Source organism: Paramisgurnus dabryanus, chromosome 9, assembly GCF_030506205.2.
Source record: "Paramisgurnus dabryanus chromosome 9, PD_genome_1.1, whole genome shotgun sequence".
Taxonomy (NCBI): Eukaryota; Metazoa; Chordata; class Actinopteri; order Cypriniformes; family Cobitidae; genus Paramisgurnus; species Paramisgurnus dabryanus.
The window spans coordinates 4,334,735-4,340,872 of NC_133345.1; the positions used below are offsets into that span (position 1 = coordinate 4,334,735).

Genomic DNA, 6,138 nt, shown 5'->3' on the forward strand with positions numbered 1-6,138 from the left:
ACTTTAATTGTAAAGATGTTTCTACAATTAAAAACAACTAGTTTGAGATTTATATACCCTTGTCGTTTTTGAACTATACTAGAATCCTCCACCTCTCCCCGCTTTTTAAAAAAAAGTAACTTTTACTCTGAGTAAAGTTAAAATGATTTACTTTTTACTTGAGTAGATTTTTAGACCAGTAACTTTACTTTTACTTGAGTAAAATATTATAAATGTAACTTTACTTTTACTTGAGTACAATATTTTATTACTTTTTCCACCTCTGAGCGTAGGGGCTGTTCACATGTAATGCAAGTGTCATAAATTATAGTGGTTTAAGTCAGCTCGGTTTTAAAAATAAATGTTTTTTTTTTAGTTTTACATACTTTCTTGTGTCTTTGTACTGCGTTCTTGCCCTTACTGTGCAACCTGTGAAAGGTAAACAAACTTCGCTTTTACCAGAAATAAAAATGACACATAAAAACACAAATACATCAGAGTATAAAGATTCAAATCAGGCCGACCCACTCACTGTCTGTCTTGCACTTTTAAACTTGACAATAGATAAAACTTGCTCATTGTTTTACCAAATTATTACATTTAGCACAATGAAAACGAACATGTTACCTTACATCTCTGCTGTCCTCCAATAAAGAATTGAGCCGCTTTGCTTTTAGCGATGGTGGTGTCCTATGAATTTGAGGGTCAAAATAAACATTACCATGGCAGTCTTGTAATTCACTAAAAGTTAAAGCATATTTTAAAATGTAACTCAGTTTTACCTGTAAAATTGTTCAGACCTCAAGACTTATCGCCAGCATCTGAAGTAACTTAGAAAGCCTGCTGAGTTTACCTGAGGTAGAAACACAGACAGTTAACTTAATATCAACTTACACGTATGCTACAATTTATCTATACTTCGTGTTTTTATGTTAAAAGATATTTACTTAACGTTGATATTTTTTGTTAAATAAGAAATATTCATACTCCTCTTTAATAGTGAAATGTGCAGTGCAAATGCTCCAGCAAATAAATGTTCACACAAACGGTTTAATATAAAGTAAATATAAGTTGTTTATGATAATATACAAGTTAACAAGTAAATCACAAGTTGATAAAGTAATACTTTACCTTGGAACATATTCCATTGTGTGCAGACAAATCCATAAAGATGACTATATGGGCGGGAAAGTCGAAAAGCATTGCACATGCGTAGATATGGATGCGTGTCAGTCAGCTCTCTTGTACGGAGGTCGCATTTGTAGGATGCATACGTCATAAAGACTTAATTCAGAATATTAAGAATTCTAAAGTTGACTATTATTTTAAGTTAATCGTAAATTGTTGTAATATGCTTATGACTTACGAATGTAATGCTCAGTTAACTTAAACAAACCAGGCTTGATGACGTATGCAGCCTGCATATGCGACCTCCGGAGGCTGCATTGAGAAACGGTCTTTGTACTGTTCCATCACGGAAAATCACGTGACCCTACGCTCGAGCGAGCTTACAAGCCGATTCAATAGACGTATAGCCTAATAACTGCTTCTCAATATTAGTTTCTGTAAAACTAAATTTAGTTTTAAGTCTAGTTTAGTCGAGAATATTGTTGTGTTAACTTCATATCTAAGGTCAGTTAGTAAAGATAGCGCTTAATTAAAAGTCTGCTCAGACGATGTCGATTTGAGTTCCAAGTTTGACCAGCAGGGGACAGCGCTCATGTATCCCACGGAGGGCGCCCATTTCTCGGCCACTCCTCTGATATTTCCGCTGGCTCTGGTGTGTCTGAGTGTCAAAAATGAGATATAATTCGCTTTTGGTTCATCTAACCAGCAGTCTAGGGTCTCATGAATTTATTATTTTTTTCGTTTACTCATATTAAGTTCCTTTATTTAATCTTAATGCTGAATATAATTAATTTATACTTTTGTTTAATCCTAATGCTATTCTAGCACTGGGTTTTGTCTTTAGTACATAAAAGAGAAAAATTCAAGTGTTTTCCAAAGCGTGTTTAATCATAAATATGATAATTTACACATTTTATTTTCTTTTTGCATCCTGTTAATGTAAAGGAAAATACTGAGGTGCAAACAGTATCTGCCAATATGTGTTTATAGCATCCATTACATTTACATGTATTGCAAAGAATTGGTACTTTTGTATTAAAAGAAGCTAATATATTTGGACATGTTTGTCTACATTTTAACATAAACATGCCTTCAGATCATGGGTCAAGATTATTTTGTTCAAATGACCCTGAACTTCCAGAATATTTTTTTCTGAATTTAATTTTTTTGATAACGTTGCATTGAGAAGCATGCCATGGATCGATTGGATTTAAACTTGCTTTTGCGCGATTTTCATTGTAGCAGGAGTTTATTCCTGCTGAAGATTTCTGACTTCAATGACTGAGTTTTACATCATTGTGTACAATCAGATGTTAGAAATACACAATATGTTTCACTGTGCTTTTGCCTGCCGAAGTGTTAAAAAAGATCAAATCATTGTGCCAGTTAACCTTTGCGTTACGTTAAGGATGCGCAGTTTATTTATGCAGTGCAACAAGAACCTACACGCGGATGACATCAAAGTACTGCGAGAGCGACTCAATGATCATGGGCAGGAGTCTGATTTCAAATCGCTCTCGCGGTATTTTAACGTCATCCGTTTGTCAGTTCCTCCAAAGCAGCATTACGTCGAACACCTTGTCAAAAATGATTGACCAAAAAAAGATGGCCAATCAAAAAAGGCGAGTGCCACTGGCCAATCACATAACAGAAGACGAGCTTTCCTGTTAACGCAAGCCGAGCGGCGACCAATCAAATGAACCAATAGGCGGGTTTACCGCCAGGAGAAGCAGTTACACAGCGTCAATCAATCATAACGGACACGGATTTCAAAGGCAGCAGGATGAAAGATAATTAGTAAGTACCTGAACTTAAATATTTAAACTTTTTCAATCATAAAATTTTTTAAAAAGTTTTTGTTTAAATGTCTAACAAACGTATAAGGGGATGCAAACGTTTACGTGATTTAGGAGTAATGTAATGCGTTATATTGTCCGTGTGACATAAATTGATATTAAATTAGCTGTTTTCTATAAGGTTAAGAATTACTGTGATCATATTATAATGAAGTTATCGAACTTGGTTATCTGGTCTTCCTGATGTTAGAAGAACATTTATTTAAAATATATATATATTTAAAATGTATTTCTGTAATGTTTAATTTTTTTTGTGAAAGTGTATCAGGTCTCTGTTCATCAAGACATGAAGACTCTGGAGTGGGACAAGAGAAGGATGGTGGGGTGTTATTCCAATAGACACATTAAGGTAAATTAAATATTTTTGGCCCATGTTTGCATCTTTGTGTTTATATATCAAAAGATTGCTCTGTGATTTCAGTGAAAGCTGATAAATACAGAGGGCTGGACAGTGGTTTCATTGATTAAGTGAGTAAGAGCTGACCATAGCCTAACATTAATTTAGTTACCCGAATTGCATTGTTTATATACAAAGGAAAATGGTAAAAATACAAATATTTTGAATATGGAATACTGTGAAATTATTTTCTGTTAATCATCTGCTGTGTTTGCTTCAGGTAAAGAGGTGGGACAAGGATGCTGACAGGACAGGAGGAGGTGACATTCAGGTTAGTGACAGTACATCAGGGCCACAGTTTATTACAGTGCATTGAAAATGCGCTGTACTGTTCTTACTGGGCTTTTTATTACAGTGCATTGAAAATGCGCTGTACTGTTCTTACTGGGCTTTTTATTATGTTGGCTTGAGAAAGCCAACATACCGTTGTTGCACTTAAACTTATTATGTTGGCTTGAGAAAGCCAACATACTGTTGTTGCACTTAAACTTATTATGTTGGCTTTGAAAAAGCCAATATATTGTTATTGCTATTAAACTTATATCTTATTATTCTACCCCAAATTATAAACACTAACTCGTCCTAGGGCTTTCAAGCTACATGCACCAAATTTTCCACAGACCTTCAGACTGGTCTGACTTAGTGTGCTATATCTTTTCTAACTGATGGGACCTTCCAAATTCCTAAACGGGGGGCTCGAACACCCCAAAATTTCCATTGACTTAACATGGAGACAAACTTTGACGGGTCATAGCTGTGAGTGAGAAACTTGTAGAAACTTGTGGCTTATCATATTTAAGGAGGCTGACAGGCTGTGTAAGAACATACCTCACAATGGGGTGTAAGCTGTACCCCTGGGGTGTAAGAGGCCCCCAAAATTTCCCATTGACTTATAATGGGGCAGGAAACATGCCCATAAAAGGGAATAAAAACGTCCCAGATGGAATATCTTCACTTTAGAGTGTCGCAGAGAAATGGGGTTGGGCTCATTTTACTCAGGCAACCAATCAGTCTCTTAGGATCACCACAGAGCTATTAAGCCACGCCCCTAGCAACAATTTTGGGTACCCTAGCAACATCTCCCATAGACTACCATTGTAAAAAGCCCAGATGCATATCTTTGCACCAGAGTGTCATAGAGACATAGGGGTGGGCTTATTTTACTCAGGCATCCAATCAGTCTCTTAGGATTCTTATTGAGGTATTAAGCCACGCCCCTAGCAACAAAATATGAACACCCTAGCAACATAATAAACAAAGCCTTATATCTCTGGATCTGAACATCATAGAGACATGGGGGTTGGGTCTTTGGGTCATGTTAGCGTCATGCTAGCTCCATGCTATGTCATACTAGCTTCATGCTAGTTTCATGCTAGCTTTATGCTAATTTCATGATAAATCTTGCTAACTTCATGCTAAATCATGCTAACTTCATGTTAAATCTTGTTAGCTGCACACTAAATAGTGCTAGCTTCATGCTAATCATGCTAGCATCATGCTAATCATGCTAGCATCAGGATAATCATGTTAACTTCACGTTAAATCATGTTAGCTTCATGTTAATCATGCTAACCTATGCTTACTTCATGCTAATTATGCTAGCCTCATGCTAGCTTCATGCTAATCATGCTAACATCATGCTAGCTTCATGCTAACATCATGCTAGCTTCATGCTAATCATGCTAGAATCATGCTAGCTTCGTGTTAATCATGCTAGTATCATGCTAGCTTCGTGCTAATCATGCTAGCATCATGCTAGCTTCATGCTAATCATGCTAGCATCATGCTAGCTTCATGCTAATCATGCTAGCATCATGCTAGCTTCATGCTAATCATGCTAGCTTCATGCTAATCCTGCTAACTTCATGCTAGCTTCATGCTAATCATGCTAGCTTCATGCTAATCATGCTAGCATCATGCTAGCTTCATGCTAATCATGCTAACATCAAGCTAGCTTCATGCTAATCATGCTAGCATCAAGCTAGCTTCATGCTAATCATGCTAACATCATGCTAGCTTCATGCTAATCATGCTAACATCATGCTAACTTCATGCTAATCATGCTAGCATCATGCTAGCTTCATGCTAATCATGCTAACATCATGCTAACTTCATGCTAATCATGCTAGCATCAAGCTAGCTTCATGTTAATCATGCTAACATCATGCTAGCTTCATGTTAAATCATGCTACCTTCACACTTAAATATACTAACAGCCCGATAGCCTACTAAACTAAACTTATGTCAAACCGTTTTAAACGTTCAGGCTACGCTTTCTCAAGCCAACATAAAGTTTGTCTTCAAACTTTACTATCTAGTTATTATTAGTGGTGCTTGCATTTATGCAAAGCATCACTATTACTATCTTGCATACTTATTATTATTAGTGGTGCTTGCATTTATGCAAGGCATCACTATTATTATTGCTCATACTTATTAGTGGTGCTTGCATTTATGCAAGGCATCACTATTATTATTGCTCATACTTATTAGTGGTGCTTGCATTTATGCAAGGCATCACTATTACTATTGCTCATACTTATTATTTATATCTTTATTTATTCATTCTTATATCTGGACACTTTTTCGGCGCGTAACTGGTCCCACACGGTTTGTCGTAGACCAATGAAACAGGGCTCAAAATGACCGGCTTATTGAGGACACGTCTGCTATGACTTTTATAAGGGATCGGGTGCAGGATTTCCGAAAGGGGGGCGAAAAACCACCCGAAAAATCCCATTGACTTAACATTGGGCCCAACTTTGACGGGTCATAGCT

The 6,138-nt window shown here is 36.5% G+C and overlaps 2 long non-coding RNA genes across 2 annotated transcripts; one reads left to right on the forward strand and one right to left on the reverse strand.

Annotated features, from left to right (window-relative positions):
• Positions 1–278: 278 nt before the first annotated feature.
• LOC135739997 (uncharacterized) lies at positions 279–1,818 on the reverse strand. The gene is made up of 3 exons (XR_010529106.2): positions 762–1,818; positions 612–669; positions 279–408 (listed from the first exon to the last, which is right to left on the reverse strand). It is a non-coding gene; the product is annotated as an uncharacterized lncRNA (long non-coding RNA).
• Positions 1,819–3,223: 1,405 nt separating this feature from the next.
• LOC135739981 (uncharacterized) lies at positions 3,224–3,650 on the forward strand. The gene is made up of 3 exons (XR_010529096.2): positions 3,224–3,312; positions 3,385–3,431; positions 3,581–3,650. It is a non-coding gene; the product is annotated as an uncharacterized lncRNA (long non-coding RNA).
• Positions 3,651–6,138: the final 2,488 nt, after the last annotated feature.